The sequence below is a fragment of the Nipponia nippon genome, unplaced genomic scaffold (genome assembly GCF_047370975.1).
Source record: "Nipponia nippon isolate SJK-2023a ecotype South Korea unplaced genomic scaffold, ASM4737097v1 scaffold_4, whole genome shotgun sequence".
NCBI lineage: Eukaryota > Metazoa > Chordata > Aves > Pelecaniformes > Threskiornithidae > Nipponia > Nipponia nippon.
Window position 1 is genome coordinate 73,276,144 of NW_028262358.1, and position 17,663 is coordinate 73,293,806.

Genomic DNA, 17,663 nt, shown 5'->3' on the forward strand with positions numbered 1-17,663 from the left:
ATCCCCAATATTATAAAGTCTAGAATACCATAGATAGTGTGTTCAGTCTAGTATCCTTCTCATCAGCTCCTGTTTTCATAGCTTTCCCTTCTGCTGTTTTAGAGAACACTATGCATGTAGTGTTTATAACCAATAACACTAATTACTAACTTGAAGTTAAAGAACAGACCTCCCCAGTGTGTTTAATCTTTGACCAAAGCTTGGAACATCTCAAAAATGATCTTATAAACCCATGCCCTACCCTAGAGATTACAGAATATTATATATCTGTGCAAACCTTTAACAAGGTTTCAGAGTCAGGAGACTATAGAGACTGAATCAAATTTCTGTGTACTCTCGCTGGGGTCAGTGACAAATCAACAGCTGCTTGTTTCCATCAATAATAGTCCGTCTGCTGCAGCTGCAAAAAAAAGACAAGTTTGAGTTCTTGTGATTCAGCTCAGGCAAGACAGTGGGGTGGATGACTGGCTTTACAGATTTTAGACCAGGTGCGTTGTTGTCAACTAAGCAGAATGGATAGTGCTGATGCTTAATTACTGTGTACTTGCATAAGTCATGGATCACATAGTAAAAAGAGAAAGAAAGAATTACAAGGTAAGTCATTCTGTTTAAGATGATCTATATAATATAGCAACATTGTCTTGAGATTAGAAAGTTTTTAGAACAGACTAGATTTGTGCTTCCTTATGAAAGTTGTCTTTTAGCTACTGCAGCACCTGATTTTTATATGATTTTCTGCAATGTGGTTGTATTTCTAGAAGGTATTAAGTCACCAGTCCAGGTAAAGACTAATGCAATAAAAATTCCCACTGGTGATGATAATGATATTCATTGATATCTCCTGTTTCTTCTTTGGGGTGTGAAAGCATGGGAGCTTTCAGAAACCCAGTTATAGTCCTCCAATTTTCAAGGGCCACGTCCAGTTTTAATAATTTATAACAATGTAAAGACTAGCCTGTTGGGGTCAAAGTGCTTTCTTTTCCATGCTTTTCCCTGTCCCTTGAACACCTGCCTGCTGGGAGCTGTCAGAAAGGGTGCTTGTTCCCTGAGACTCTCCTGTAACTGTGAGCTTTCTGCATGGAGAGCCCAAAGTGAATGTAGTAACACTAAAATACTCCAACACAGCAAATAATATTACAGATAGCCTTCTACTGATATTTATCGTAACTCAAGTGGCTGGGACACATGAAAAAGACGATGTATAGCATCCATTTCTTAATTATACTATTTCATATTACAAATGTCTCAGTGCATTTTTATTTTTAAATGACATCTTTTAAAAGGCCAGTCCAAAGCCTATTGAACTGGATGGCTTCAAAGATTCAAAATAAGAAGTTCAATGAGCTTCAGATCAGGTTATGAATTTCACCCTGCTTTCCACTATCAACTAACATTTGGTCTACCTGTCAGGTCTACCTGCCAGCCTTTTGTGATACCACTAGAAGTGTTTCTGATATCACTAGATCACTGTTAATGTCATTTAGAATCTAGTAACATTCATAGGTTTATAAAGAAAGACTTTTTTTTTTTAGGTAATTAAGTATTTGAAAAAATTAGAAAGCAAGTGGACAGGTCATCTCAACATGATACCAACTGGCTTGCTAAAAAATTTCCTAGGTCTACCATAAATTACGTCTTCAATCATATTTATGTGGTTAAAAAAACCTACATTTTTTAATGGGTGAAAAAAAATAATAGTGTAAATCTGAATAGTGAGTCCAAGACGTGAGCAGCCCTAAATACAGACCCTGCTAAAATATAATTCAGCTTAAACTGACTCACAGCTTACAGAGGAAAAGACAGTTTGTCTGGATCTAAATAATTAGGGCATCAGAAGTTCAAATGCATCTCTCAAATTAAGAGCCAGTGTAGTTTCTGAATCTTTGTATCCATGTGTTCACAATAGTATTTGCCCCATACTATTCAGGAAAAAGCTTTCATAAGCTTCCAAATGATCTCACAAATATGTGGTTTCACACACGCTGTATTTTAGCAGCCTTGTCTCAAGGTGACAGAGGCACAGATAACAGAAGCAGAGCTCCCATCTGAAAGAAATATTTTTTTCTCACCATACAAAGGTGGAAGAACTCACTGTTACTTAGCTGCTATGTGAACACTTGAGAGCAATAAAAGAATCTGAAAAGCTGCATACATTTTGAATCTGCATAACCATATGTGGCTTGTACACATGTGGTGTATTCTGCATTTCCAACTTGTTTCTTTCACTTTATAAATATCAACTTTCATCCAAGTTCCAGTGTCTGTATGAGTATCCTGTGCATATTACAGACAACACATTCCCTTTTTCCTATACCTTTGAGAAACCTGATGCCCCATATGATGGATAGGAAAGCAATTTATTGCAGAATTAATAATCTGTGGTTATCTTAAAGTTTAACCTTCCACATCCTTTAAAACATAGCTGTATCTCAAAGGTATTTGAATATCCATCTTTTTCTTTTACATTGACAACAAAAGCTAAAAAATCAGCTAAGCAAACTCAGTAATAGACATCCTTCGACCTTTCCCCTGAAGCAACAGTCCCCTCACAAGTGGAAAGGCTGACTAGAGAGTGAGCTGGAACATGGAAGTCAGCCATTTTCTCAGCCATGTGTACAGACCTGCAAGAGGCAGCCTAAAATTCAGTCCCTGACACTTAAAAGATTGGACCTGGATCATACCTGAGCATAGTCAACAATGTGCTACTTGAGTCAGCTGTGTGCTCTTGCAGCAATGAGGGCAAACTACAGACGAGACTGCATTGTCAAGTTATTTCCAGTCATTCAAGTAAAGTGACTGTTTCCCTAACATTGACACTTGTGAGACTTCATCTGTAGAAATATATCCAGTTTGGGGCCCCCAATACATGAAAGGTGTTGATGTGGTAGAGCAAGTCCAGAGGATGGCCACCAAAATGATAAAGGGGATGGAGCACATGAGGTGTATGGAAAGGCTGATAGCAGGAAAGGTGGAGCCAGGCTCCTCTGAAAAGTGCAAAACAAAAAGACTTGAGTTATAATGATTGATATTCCAGTTAGATATTGGGGAAAACATTTTTTGATCCTTTTAAAGTAAGGGTGGTCAAACACTGCACAGGTTGCCCAGGGAGCCTGGGGAATTATTCTTGTTTGGAGATATTCAAAATTTGGCTGCATATTACCCTCAGTAACCTGATCTAAATTCAAAGTAAGATCTAACTTTAAAGGTGGCCCTGCTTTGAGCAGGGAGTTGAACCAGGTGATCTCCATAGGTCCCTTCAAATCTAAGTTATTCTATGATTCTGGTATAAAACTTCATGCTTCCCAGCTTTATAATCTTTCTCTACCAGCACCCTCAATTTTTTTTTCTCTGTAGATTTATGAAAGACTTCTTTGTTTCCTACCACAATAACTCATAGCAATCAAAAGTTTTACATCTTACCTAGTACAACAAGGTCCTCAATTTACTTTCTTTACTACCTACTGATTTATTAAAATATATACAAAACTGAAATTCTCAGTTACCTTCTCTTGTCAATGAAAATGTCTACAAGCTATATTCAATTTGTTTGCAGACAAGCTCTTTGATTGTGGACAAGTTAGCTATCCAGGCAGCCTTTTTGACCTAATTATATGCTCTAAAATCCAGACTGCATCTTTTTCTAAAGCACACTTGATGTGATATGGATTTATTATCCGCTCCACATACAGAACAGCAGGAAATCAATGGGCACACAACTTATTCGTCTTCTAATAGCCGATAATAATTTTAAAAAGCATGAAAGTACTGACTGTACATTCATATTTATGGTCCAAAATGTGGTCTGTGCAGTGTGCAAGAGGAACAGAAGGGGATTGAAAGTTGTTTGTGGATTTTTAAGGCAAACTATCTGCTAGTATAAATTATTTAAACATTCTCGAAGTCAATAGGGCTATGAAGATTTACAGCAGCTACAAACCCATCCCTTCCAAGTCTTAATTTTCCACATTTTAGGTAGATTTTGAATCCAAACACTTTAATAATCTCCTCTGGAGCTTAACCAAAGCTCACTGAGGTCAATGAAAATGTTCCCAGCAAAAGGAAGGGGCTTTTGATCAGAACTATTACATTTAAGTTGCTTGCATTGCAATGGTTACTTCGGTTCTGTCAAAATGACTTTATTTATCTGGGGAAAAAAATTCAGGGGCTCTGGGATATGCAGAGAAATTACTTTAATAGATATTAATGAAAGAAACTGATGTTAAGAATTATTCAAATGCCTTTGCATCCTAAAGAATGAGATGTCATTAGTCAAGCTTTGATGCTTTCTGGAAATCATTTTTATGGAAGATACCTCTTTTTCCTCTTTTTGTCACATTATGCCAATGGAGCTCTCTCTTTTTTTCTTTTTTCTTTTCTTTTCCCCTCCTCCACTTTAAGGTTTACACACACACACTCACATCCCTTAAAGTCCAGTTTCTTCAATGAAGTTCTAATGGACATATCTTTTGACTGCAGCGTTATAAGAAAAGTGACATATTTGTAGATGAGAGGCAGTTCAAGTGTCTCACTGGAAACAGTGTCTCAGAGAGGGTGAAAATAAAGTTCCATTAGAGAAGCCATCATGTTTTGGATATGGATAATGGATATGGATTAAAAATCTGTACATCCCTTGTCCTGCTACAGCAAATAGACCTAAAAGCCTATCTCATTCCTTTCTTTTTTTTATCAACAAGTCAAACTTGAACAGCTTCCCAGGTAGCCATAAGGGAAGGAAGGATGGGATTGGAGAAGAGGGAGCATTTCAGGTTTTTTGTTTTTTCAAGACCAATTCACCTCTTGATCATAATATTTTAAATTGTTAAGTTATAAAACTGCCACATGAAATCTGGATATCATGCTACATAGAAGCTTCTCAAGCAAATTCTTATTTTTCAATATAACTTAAACATTTGACACTAATTTCACATTAAATAGCTGAGTCATGAAAGAATTGGAATTTGTTCTCAATTGGTGCTCTGCTGATGTGTAGCTGTTAAGAGAATAATAGGTACGTAAAACAGCACAAAGGGAAACCTGACATTTATTTTTAAAATATTTTTTCTATCTGGTTCTGTACCATTATTCATACTATTAGCAAATTTTACATAAATGAAGACTTTTTTTTAAACTTCAAAAGACAGCTTTTGAATTCCTTTCTCTGTTAGAAGAAATCTCACACAGAAGGAGCAATTGTGTCTTCTACAATGGCTTTAGATATTGGAAGGATTTCAAAGGTTTTTTTTCTAAAAAAGATCTCTTTAAGCATAATGAAAAAAGAACATTTGAAGTTTTTTAATTTCAGTGGGACTATTCTCAAAGTCTACTGTGTGCAGCATTGGGGTGACAGTTTATTAGGCCCTGATGTAGGACTGTGAAAGAAGTCTCTTTCCTCCTAGACTTCTTCCTGCTAGTAAAATTTCACTGCAATAGATAATAGGTATGGTTTTTATTATTATTATTTTTGACCATTTGTGTTGTCCATGTTTCCACAGTATGCATTACAGTCTCGAATAATGGTTCAGTTTGTAATGAACAGCTTATGTAAGAGAGATAATGCTCTTTTTGTACGTATGTTGACTCCTTGCTTTAATATTGATATGTATTTAAATTATCAAATTAATTAAATTAATTAACAAAAGTATGAATTCAGGAAGTCAGGGACAAAGAAAGAAGTAACGGCTTTTGCTTTTTTAAAAAAAAATTTACTTCATTAAAACTTGTAAGGTAGCATGCAGGTTCTTCAGGTATGATTTCAGCCAGATTTTATTCATGGAGAATCTTATAGAAATAATTGATTTAGTTTGTTAGCATTCAGTAGGGCCTGTGGAAGAAGAGGTTCAGTTTAACTGACTCAATCTTTTTGCTAGGAGAGTTCAAATATCTTCAGTTTGTAAGGATTGAGCTGTATTTTTAATGGTTTCCTTTTTCAGCAGATTAGGACAGATCAAGACAGATCCCCTTTGAAGGGCTTTACACTCAGTTTTCTCTGCTAGAAGGACAACAAAGATGGGAAGATGATGCTGAGTGACAGGTGTTACAATAAATAATATTTTAGGTTTAAAAGTGAACAAATAAGACAAAACCCTCTGTTTTTCAATTATGGCAAAGCATGCCTGGTGCAGGAGCACAGCAACCAATAGAGTTACATGGCTGATTTGTACACATTGATCCAGAGAAAGACTTGAGTCTGCCTGTTGAAACTAATGCCAGCTGTCTGCAGCACCCCTGGGACAAATACACCAGATGGAGTTTGCCAGAACAGTATAACCATGTCCCTTCCCTGCCAATATGTTCCTTTACACCAGTGGGACTTGGGGAAAGCACTTGAGCTAACTATGTCACAGGGGAACTCCTCGGCTGGGGCTTTCCTCTCCCTTTGTCCAGAAGATGTAATGGAAAAAAAAAAGGAAGTAAAAAAAAAAAAGCCAGTGACTATATCTCTGCATCTTGTTGACCGTATTTAAGTTATCATCATCATCAGAACTATGGTGCAATAGTATTGCAAATAATATTGCAAGGCTGAATAAGTTTCTCCTTTGTTCTTATCCTGACAATATTTTCCTTAGCATTTTATCAGTTAATGTAACTTTTCAGTATGTTTTCTCTATATTGTTTGTTTTGCTAATAAATAAGATTCCATTATGGCCTCAGTACAGGCCTGTGATTTGATTGCTGTTTAAATCCTTTATGTGTGATTTTTCTCAGGACTTAGTTTTCTGAATCCCAAAATGGTTGCACTTGAATTGCTCTTGATTTCCAATTCATCAGGCAGTGGATTGTGTAAATCCACTACTAAATATGACCGTTCCTTATTCTTTTTCACTTGCATGTACCACACTCATTCCCTTTTAAAGGTAGTGGAGTTCTAGTGCAGGCCATCCAGGTCTCTTTATCCTTAACCAGTGATGGGGTACAACTATACTGGTGGTCATTTAGTCTAATTTAATAGAGTCAGCTGTTAACACAGCCAGACCTAAATCAGTGGTTAAAAATGCATCATACAAGCTCTGCTCTACTGTGCCCTTTTGGGACCTTGGCTTTCCACATTTCTAGAAGGGTTTTTCTAAGTTTGAAGCTATTTAGAAAGCACAGATGTTGTTTCTTCTTGTCCCTGTTACGGGTGCATGGGAAGTGGTAATCTAACAGTGAGTTATTATGCTAAAAAATTCTGCTGTCTGCTTCTCAGGTGCACATCACAAAAAGACTAATCTTGTATGGATTTTCCTGTTTGTTATCAGAAGCAAAATGGGACTCTGATATTCATGTATATAAAAGCGTTTTTTCTCTTCTTTTCTTTCCTGCATTATGTGCAGTGAGAGAGAAGGATAGCTGCGATTCTTTACAGCTATCAGGAAAGACATGTTATGTTACCCTGATTGTAAGTCAATAATTTAAACTCAATGAATTTGCTTTTGAATAGAGAAGTTATCTGGCTTGCACATTAACTGTACCATGGGTGAGGTGATGCTTTGTACTGTAATGCTTCCAAAGTGAGTTGCCATTTCCACATCACTTAGGATATCTGTGGTCCTCAGTCAATACTGTGTTGTTACGTTTTCTTTTCTCACTTACTTTCTAATTATATATCCTTACAATTACATATGCTCTGTGTTATCCATGGTTTTGCATTGTCTGGAGCCCTCCATTATCCCAGAAGATCAGGAGCTGACTACAAGAAGTCTGTGCTTGTATACTGAAAGCAGTAAGAGGCTTCTAGTAGGTATGTTCTTGCAGGAGGTTAGAACAGCAAACTGCAATAAATTTCCAGTGAGTCTGTCCAAGACACAAACTTTTGCCTAGTGAAACTGCCTTCACCCCTGTGAGGAGGGTTAGAAACCATGTAAGGCAGAGGCCTCAAAGAGGAGAACATGTTCCCATTGCTCCATTCCTGATGAAAACAGAGCCGGGAGCTACTGGCTTAGAGCAGTATGTAGGCAAAGCTGCAAAGCCTTTTGGGGACCCGCGGTCACCAGCTGATTTCCAAGTAGCAAGGAATGGCCATAGATGGCATATTTGTATATTTATCTGCTCCTATGCATTTTCACATTGGTATGAAAGACTCTGCTGAAGGTCTACAGTCTCAAAATAAGCCCAGCTGCTGTTTCAAAGCAAGAGGCTGCATAACAAACTCACTCCCTGCTGCAGGCTCCTTTTAACTGATTAGTCATTACTGCAAGCAGGATTCAGTTGCACAGCTAGTGTCTCTTGCCCTATCACAATGAACTTTCCTTCCTTCTTGTAAAAAAAATATAAGCAATCTCAATGTCAAATACTAAAGGATATTGTGTTGACTACAGATTTTGCACACTGTTGGTTTCTTTTTTTTTTTCCCTCCATGCCCTCCTCCTCTCTGAGTGGTAAGCTACTGGTGAACTATCTGCATTGTCTGGCTCTCTGCAGGCTATTTCCTTTGCTTCACTTTTCATTTTGAAAAATATGCAAACTTCCATCTGTTTCTTGAATACAATCCTTCTGAGATCTATGTATGTATGAGCTTTTTCTGCTGAAGAGGCAGGTTTCTTAGGACTGTGTCATTTTATGTAAATGCATTTTGACATTAGTTTTCTGCATCCACATACTCATCCTACCTGCGTATTGCGTTTTAGGTGCCACTCAAAGTAATCACTAAAGTTCTACAGTGTTTCTAATGCAATTGGGCAGCAATGTTAAGTACAAGTGAAGGCAGAGCTGATCAACAGTAAAATCTCAGGTTTCTGTTTTTAGCCAGGGTGTATGTGCTTGTGCTCTACAGCAGATGTTTCTGCCTTTGAGGCAATTTCAGTGCTGAGCTATTTTAAAGACAGATTATTCTACATGAACAAGTAAATTCATAATTAATTCTACTTTCAACTTTTCAAGACTATTTTTTTGCCACTGAGGGAAAACATGTTACTGCCTAAAACGTAAGCTCTAAGAGTTTATATATTTTTTTTTTCATCAGATGGTGTTTCAGTGGAAAAGGATAATGCGTTCTGGCCAGAGGTGGCTTTGATTCACACTTAACACTGAGAGGTAGGATGTGAGTCAAATAACTAAAGGCTGACATTATATAACTGAAGAGATGCATGTCAACCAGATCCCATTAGAGTACATTGCCTAAAAATTTTCTCTCCCTCTGAGACAGGGGATGTTGACAGCACTTTTTTCTCCCCTGTCTGCCCATGTAAACTGTGTTTATTAATTAAGCCTGAGACAAGACTCATTTAGTTTGGAGACCCTGTCTGCCAACTTTGCTGCAGTTTCAGGGTACCCTCGTCAGGGTAAGAGAGGCCAGTCTGCTGAGCAGAAATAAGCAGTGTTGGCAGCTCTCTGCATGCACCTGTACCTTTTCTGGAGGAATATTTTTATGAGTCCTTGTGATGTAGTAAATATGAGTTACTGGGGTGACTTGCGATAGCACTTCCCTGTTCTGGTCTCCTGGAATGAAGCTGGGGGAAACTGTGGAATTGCAAAAGGTGTTATCAGTGGTTTAGCATGTGTCCTCACCGCAAAATGGGAGAGGTGCTGGTCCAAATGAAAGTCGCTAGATTTTCGGCAGTCCTATTTGGTCATCCAGATAGCACAGGCTTAAACTCCAGCAGATTTGGATGAAATGTTCTGGATAGACATAAATGGAAGGAAAAACCCACATGTAAAAGGGTAGACTGAGCTGACTTTTCAGCAAAAACTACTGAGATGCATCAACCTCAGGTGAGCTGAGATGTCTCTATAGCTCTGTGCAGGGTTGTATCACAGCGGCAATACAGCTGCACCTGAGTGGCACAGGGAGACACCGGGCCAGCTGCCCTCGGCATCCTGCCATACCAACTCAACTACATCTCTGTTCCAGAAGTGTAGGTCTTTCTTAGTTCAGGTACCTGAGTGGAGCAGTGCAACACTACACAAATATATTTTTGATGTGAGACACTGTTCGCATCCTTACAACTCTCACTGCTTTGACTTTGCCTTTTTCTTTACCTCTTCAATGGGTGAGGTTTTGTGTATATGGTTTTTGTGCAGTTATTAAAGTGATGTGATTATGTTTGTTTTCCTTTTAAAGGTTGTGGGTGTCCAGATGATAGTATTTTGGAATAATTATTGTATTGCAAAAGTTTATCAGAAAATATTTAACCTGAAGAATGTGATCTTGTGGATACAAATACACCTCTAAATGGGGCAAAGTAAGTTTTGAGTCTTGGAATAGCTTCTTGTTTCACTACATCAACAGAAGCTACTGGTAGTGTACAGTGTTAGCAATCAGCCCTTAGGGAAGAAAGGAAAAATCACTAATCTTGACAGCAGGTCCAGTTGTTCTGCATGGCCTTATGGATTTAAATATCTTTTTTCTTGCTCCAGTGTGTATATTTACAGTGTGTGTATTCTTGAGAATTTGTGGTTTGGAGTTCAAATGCAGCTTCAGACAATACAGCAACATTTTCTGGTCACCTCTCTCTTGCTAAAGTATAAAAGCTTCTGTCATTAATATCATATTTTATCTTTTTATAGTCTTCCAAAACTTCTATATTCTACAAAAAGCAGAGGGGGGGAATTTTTAGGCTTTATAGTTCTAATCCTCTTTTATATAGGTCACAGGTTCTTTTTCAAACAGATATATCATTATCTTCCACAAATACTAAGGCAATGTTGGTCCTAATGGTCAAATAAAAATGATATCAACTAATTTAAGACCCAGTGTTGGAGTTTTGGTGCCACTGTTTGCCTCCTGAGTGTCATTCTTCTTGTAGAATAGAAGTTAGCAAGTGAGAGGAAGATGGGTGATGGTGGAATAAAGAAGCAGGAGTGTTTTTGAAAAACAAAAACTGTGTGTGACTTGGCTAAAGCAGGAAGTGACAATCAAACATATTTTATTAAATGTAAATGGAAGAGAACAAACTTGTAAATGTTTGTTCACATAACCCCAAGCCAATGCATGACTCAGTATCAAAGACTTTGTTTTTCATTTCAGAAACTGGTGTCTCAGACACAGGCTAATTCCTGGAGGCAGCCATTCCTCCAAATGGAACCTGTAGATCAAAATGACTGGGTTTTAGTCCTCAACAGGAAAGACAGACAGACAAAAACTGTGTGGAAATAGCAGATTCTTTCTCTTTCCCTCCCCCCTTAAGAAAAAGCTTTTGCTTTGAACTGCCTTTATTACTTTTGTATTGAATTAAGTATACTGTCAAACTTCTTGTCCAGATCGCTCAAAACAGTATTTGGCCAAGCTGACAGCTATTACAAAAGCCTTTACTTGAGCCCAAATCTTCTTTTCATTGCTGCTGAAGTGCCTCAGAAAATATGAAACAAAATTGAATAGGTTACATTTTATAACTATTAATGAGCCTTCTTTCTAGGTATATAAACTGTCAAAAATCATAAAACATTATAAAAAGTCTCTTCCCTATTTAATATTTCTTAACATTGCCAGATCCCATCAGTTTTTGACAATCACTCATGTCAGTTTTAATGCTGTTGAACATGCTACAGGATTTCCCTTGGCTTTAACCTACTTTCACTATTTATGTGAAGTAACTTTTCTTTAATATAAATGAAAGCTACTTTCTCATTATATACTTTGTAGCTTATTTTTATTTTTTGGACACATGCTATATTATAATATCGTTTCATGCTATTTCTTGACTTATTCAGTAATTACTTTTGAAAAATTGGAATAAATTAATATGTAGCTGAGTTGTATTTTAGATAAGTAGAATCTAAATTACCTTATGCAAAAGACACACCAAGTCCCAGTTCCAGAAAGTCCTTGAGAATGTCCTTAGTTGTCAGTCCTTAAGTCCTACTTGAGTCCTGTTCACTCCAGTTTGCTTCCCTGGTTTACACCAGATTTCAACTCAAGTTTAGCAAAGCATATAACTATGTGCTTAAGCTTTACTGTTCAAAAATCACAATGTAAAAATAAGTCAAAACAAGCCAACAATATTTGCACTTGGTTTTACTTGCCTTCTGTTTTTATGTATTCTGATAATATTTTCAAATTTTAGCACAGCTATTGAGGCCAGCAATATGCTTAACAATTATAACTCAGGAATTAAGTAAAAATAACTCCTAGAAGCTAGTTCTTTAAGAAAAGCACATCAGGAGACTCACAAAAGGTTATGGGCACTCTCAACATTGAGTTGTCTCGAACAAACTACTTAATGCTGAATTATGGATTACATCTAATAGCAAAATGAGTAAGCAAATTTTTTAACAAATTACTTCTGCCAGGCTAGCTTTTTCCCTAGGCTTCTCTTAGGCTGAATATGAATCAACTCTGGTCCAGAAGCTACATAACTATGTCTGTGTGTTGCTAATTTGCTCTGCTATGTCTCACTTACTGTCTTCCTGGTTTGGGAGGCTGATGGGTCAGCCCCTCTCTAAAATGTCATAACTGAAAGCTTTTGTGTTTTGCATACTTAATCTGAAACTTTTTGTATTTCACATTTCTTTCTTATTATTTTAAAGATGTTCTGCTTCTCATTAAAATCTGTACCCTATGCTGCAGTTGGTATTTTTGCAGCAGTGACTGCTTTGAATTGGCTTCATTTTCATTAGACAATGGGTAACAAATCACTATGCTGAAGAGTCTCACTAACAGTTAATGTTTTATAAATACATGGCCATTATGTATTGCAGTATGCTACTTTAAAAATAGCTCTTTTCATATCATTCTTATGGTACAAAAGGGGAGAATAAAAGGTAATTATGTGATGCTTCACAAATCTGTTTTTAAAGTGATTAAAAATTGAGATGATATTTTCCATTGTGAATCTTCTTAGTAATGACAATCAATAATGAAAATACACAAAGAAATGGAATTAAGTATTCCATATTCTTTTGCATATCCTGTTTTTCTAATTGTCTAAATAATAGCTTAGTTATTCAATAACATTTTTTTTATTTATTTCTCTTTCGTGTTGTGGTTAATTACTTTTATACTGATCAGAGAAGCCTAGGAATCTAGATTTACAAGTGCTAAACTAAAGAGTTTACTTCTCAAGTTCCAGTTCTTCTGTGATTATGGTCTATTAATGTTACCAAAGACTTAAAAGTGCTTGTGAGGCTGAGGCTTACTTTCAAACAGAACATGAGCTGTGGAAAATATTGGAAAGACTGAGCATGAACAATTAAGTTATTCTACCAGCATAGGCTATAATCCTATTGCTCCTGTGTATTGGTTACAGTCTTCAGGACTGTGCGCATAAGCTAAGTATTTAAAAGTCAGATGTTGGAAGAGGGCTTCTGCCAGCTCCCTCCATCTCAGCACTGCCTGAGGGTGGGATTTGTTTGACCTAACTCCAACTGTCAGAAAATTAGGTGTCTAAAAAATATCAGTCACCTGTTGTGGCAGAAAGGAGACAGATACACATGCATACAGATTTATCAGCGAGGTCTGTAGCTGGTAGCATACATTGACAGTCAAAGTAGTTTTTGGGGAAAGATAAAAACAGAAGAGGTGAGAGAGAAATGGGAAAGTGAAAACTATACCTGGTGGCCGTCAGGGAAGAGAAGTGACAAGGTCCACAGCTGAGCACCCCCAGGCCCTGCTCCCATGAGCAGAAGGTGGTTTACCAACAGGCACGCACAAACTTCTGTAGTAACTGTATGGATGTCTTCAAGACGTGCTCAAACTGTCAGTTGTTTATGGGCATGATGCTGTTAGTGTTGATGGAAGCACACTTTGGGGGCAGGTGCTGCAACTAGTTAAGCTGTGCACATGCATTTTATTTGGTCCACTGAGTAACAAAAGTGTAGGGAAAGGATGGAAGAAGGGTGACTCTCACACTGGTGGCAGTCATTTCCCATAAGAACGCACCATAACAACTTTGAGGCTTGCAGATGCAAGGATGTGAGAATAACAATGGGAAAATAGTGCCATAAAGCTTTGGGAAAACACTGCCATGGTGACTTTGATGAGAGATTAGAGCTGTGAGTGAAAGGCAGGCTTCAGACTTGCAAGTAGAAGGCCCTTGGCGATAGAAAACCCAAATACACTGTGCAACACTACCTTGAGAAGGGATGGACCACCCCAGGGAGATGATTGTCTCCACTGGCTGCAGAGGGACTCCCATTGAAGTTTGTGGCTTAGCTTTTAGTTAATGCGAGTTGAATCCTACTCCATATACACACATCTGACATCATGATACTTTTAATGTGAAGTTATATATCTGCCTTCAGGAATCCTCATAGGCCATGCTCCTGGTAATACTATATTTTTCTTGGTATACTTACCGCTATCTTTAGCTTAGCAGCTTTTAGTAGAATACTTTTATTTATATCAAAATGACATATTGTGTAACGAATTGACACTCTTCTAAAATGATCTGAGAAAATGGCCTTGTCCACACTCAGCAGTTGCAGCACTTCGACTGTGCCAAGAAGCTGAAAAAGGCCAGTATGCAATAACTGAAAATCATGCCTAAATATTTCAGCAGCTCATGTTGTTATATCATCAGTTATATCTTGCTTATCCAGGCTTATTCCCATAGGGTTTAATGAACTGCTTAGAGTGGTAGTACTTCAGTCCCATTAGCAGCTGGAGAGGTAAAAAAATTTCAGTAGAAGGAATCCCTTCCATCACAGAAATAGTTACACAGGCACAATACGTCATGTAGAGCAGGGCTAAGAAACCATTGTAGGATGATTTACTGACTACAGCACTGGGTTTTTTATTCTCTCCCCTGCCTTCTACCACCTGCTGTATCCAGTTTTTAAGTTGGATTCTTCCTTTGACAGAGCATCACTCATGCAGATCACTGTCCTGTTAAGGTTATTCTGATATATTCCCTTTGTGTGACTCACTTTCTGAAGATCAGGCCCTTCACCCATGTCTACAAGGTTGAAAAACTGCCTGCTGTTCTAGCTATGATCTCTAGTTCAGGAGTGAAAGGACTAGCAGGAATAAAACTAGTCCCCAGGCTTTTTAACATACAGTACCTCAAGTATAGTGAACTGGCTTATGTGATCCCAGCTCTTGTACTGCTCATCTCTGCTTCACTGAAGTGGTTACTCTCCTCGTCTGGTGGGTGCTACATTAATCTGTAGCTCATACTAACCCATCACAAACCTACAAAAACATGGATGCCACCACACAGTTGCATCCAGGAATGAAACTCTGACAGTCAGATTGACATAATCAATAATCCATATATCAATCATTTTTATGTGATTCGGTGGCAGCTTCTCTTCCCAAAGAGTATAGATATTCACTATTTCTATCAACAGTAAGACATGTGCTTGATGACCAGCAGTGAACTTGGCTGGTTTGTCTGAAATGTGTAGATAGTATCTTCAGCCGTCATGTAGTAGCACTTTTTAAGACATTTTTGTCAGATAGTTATCAGTTTTGCAGGTATAAGCATTTAACACAATAATGTTTTTTGACAGCTTAACTAAGTTGGAAAGCATCAAGCACTGGCACTTAAATAATGACACTGGCAGGAATGTTTTTACTGCATTAGATGCCAATTAAATTACTGATTTCATAATTATAAATCAGCATGTTACAGTGGATAATTAATGTTGTCACACTCAAGCTGAAATACTTTATATAAGCATAAGCCTTTCCTCTGTTGATTTGTTAATTCAGGAACCTGAAAATATTGCATATCATCTTTTAATATTTGAATACATATCTTTTAGTATTCCTGCTCCTGCCTGCAGACATAGCAGCGCGTTGTGTTATGTAATGGCTCAATTTAATGAGTGTGGACAGTGTTCAGAAGGGACGTAATGATCGCCAGGGAAAGAACTGTTCATATAAAATTAAAACTAGATTTGGGGGGCAAAAAAACCCAAAACACTTAAAAATAATTGCCAGATTTATCATTTTACCAATAAGAAAACCTGTTAGAGGGAAAGGTGGTTGGCGACTCACAGTAGCAAGGACTTGGTGCAGAAAGCTTTTTTTGTTAATGTGGAGTTGCTCTAAATTATAAAAGAGATGGAATAAGAATAAGAATAAGGTCTTCAGTCCTATAATAACAAAGCATAATGTCCCCAATCTTGTCAGCTAATTGAACATAGTTGTGGTCAAGCTAACTGATTTTCCATTGATAAGTCACACCAATAAACATATAGAGAACCTGACCATAGAACACAGAGCAAACTATAGATTAAAACACTATTGTCTATCTTTGAGCAGCAAATACGATCTGATATTTTTTTTTTCTCAGAAATAAAAAAACTAATGATAGTTGACCATGTATCAGCACAATAATTCTACTTGTAACCACAGATGTGTGGTAATTGGTCTCTTGTAATTGGGCCACACTGAAACCAGAATGCAAAAGTGGTGGGGCTAGAAGAAGAACAAGTACAAGAGACCCATTTCTGATTTAAAACTGAAGACGCTCTTGCTATTAGCCAGATACGGGATTCCAGCCTCTGCTATCAGAACTCTCTATGCCTCTGTTATTCAATATTTTTGTGGTAAAAATATATCATAGTTGCTCTCAGCATGATCATAAAAAAGAATGAACCTTACATGGGCCTATCCAAAGTTGCACATTCTGGTTTGCAAGGTGATCAGGCATGCATGGGAGCAAAATATCATCAGAAGTTGCTTTAGGTCACCATTTGCCTTCACCATCTACAGCTTCTAATGCAGGCACCCTGCAACATGCCTATCAATGTTGCTTTACTTTCCCAGCTCTTTCATTTCTTCAGTTTTCTTTCTTTACCAAATCACAGAATTCTGGTCATAACGTAGAACCGCTTTCCTGACTGCTCAATACAAACTTGAACTCTTCAAACATTAGATTTGAAATTGTGGAACCAAGAGACTGCCAGTGTATACGTCAGTGAAGAGTAGCATCTGCTGACTCATTCATTCATATTTACACTAAAGAAAATCAAAGTAAAAATACTTTACAATGTTATAGATCTAAAAAGACATGATTTTATCAGTTTATGGCTTTATGATAAAAGTGTATGAATTTAAAGAGGTAAAAAATTAAAATAAAACTAGTCTATTTTAATGTAATTTTTCAGTACTAAAATAGGGAAAATATTATATTCTATATCTGTATTTTTACAGAAAATATCTGTATTTTCTTTATCAAATATAGTGGAAAGGTAATTGTAATTCTTTTATGAATAAACAGGAATGATACAACGGCTGATTATTCTCAGTTTTCTACATATATGTACATTCTCCCTTTTTGACATTAATACACCTTTGAAACATTTCATCGAAAGAATGAAATGGGGTTTTTTTTATGCCATTAATAATTTTGTGATCCACAACTTTTAAAATTAAAAACTAATTCTATTTTTTATTATTGAGACAAAAGCAACACTCTCTTTATAAATATGTATGTACACCCGAAGTTAATCAGTTCACTGTTCTGGAATTAGCTGACTTGTTTGTCTTGGTGTGTCGCCAATTAGCAGGAACCCAGGGATACTGTCAGCTGGCAGCTGGAAAGAGATCCCAAACTCTGCAGCATACGGTTTGCTATGTTGTACAAAACCCTGAGCTGACGGTATTAGTGCGTTAATATTACTTATTAGAATTTTCATCAGCAATGTGTCTGCTACTTTTTAATGAGCAAAATATACTGCTAGAACCCTGCAATGAGCTGTTTTCCTCAAAATCATACTTATTTTAGTGTTTGAAAAAGCAGCTTTTCAGTTGGTATTCCTAAAAGGTTGGTGAGGAAAAAACAAAACAAGAAAAATTA

General features: G+C 37.1%; 1 protein-coding gene across 14 annotated transcripts in view; it reads left to right on the forward strand.

Annotated features, from left to right (window-relative positions):
* Nucleotides 1-17,663, forward strand: part of HS3ST5 (heparan sulfate-glucosamine 3-sulfotransferase 5) — a 199,436-nt gene that overhangs the window by 67,423 nt on the left and 114,350 nt on the right. Inside the window, exon 3 of one of the 14 annotated variants that reach the window (XM_087774995.1) lies at nucleotides 8,942-9,012. The exons of the other annotated variants lie outside the window; for them this stretch is intronic. The gene's annotated coding sequence lies outside the window, so the exon portion shown is untranslated. The remainder of the gene's footprint in view (nucleotides 1-8,941; nucleotides 9,013-17,663) is intronic. 14 annotated transcript variants of the gene reach the window in all.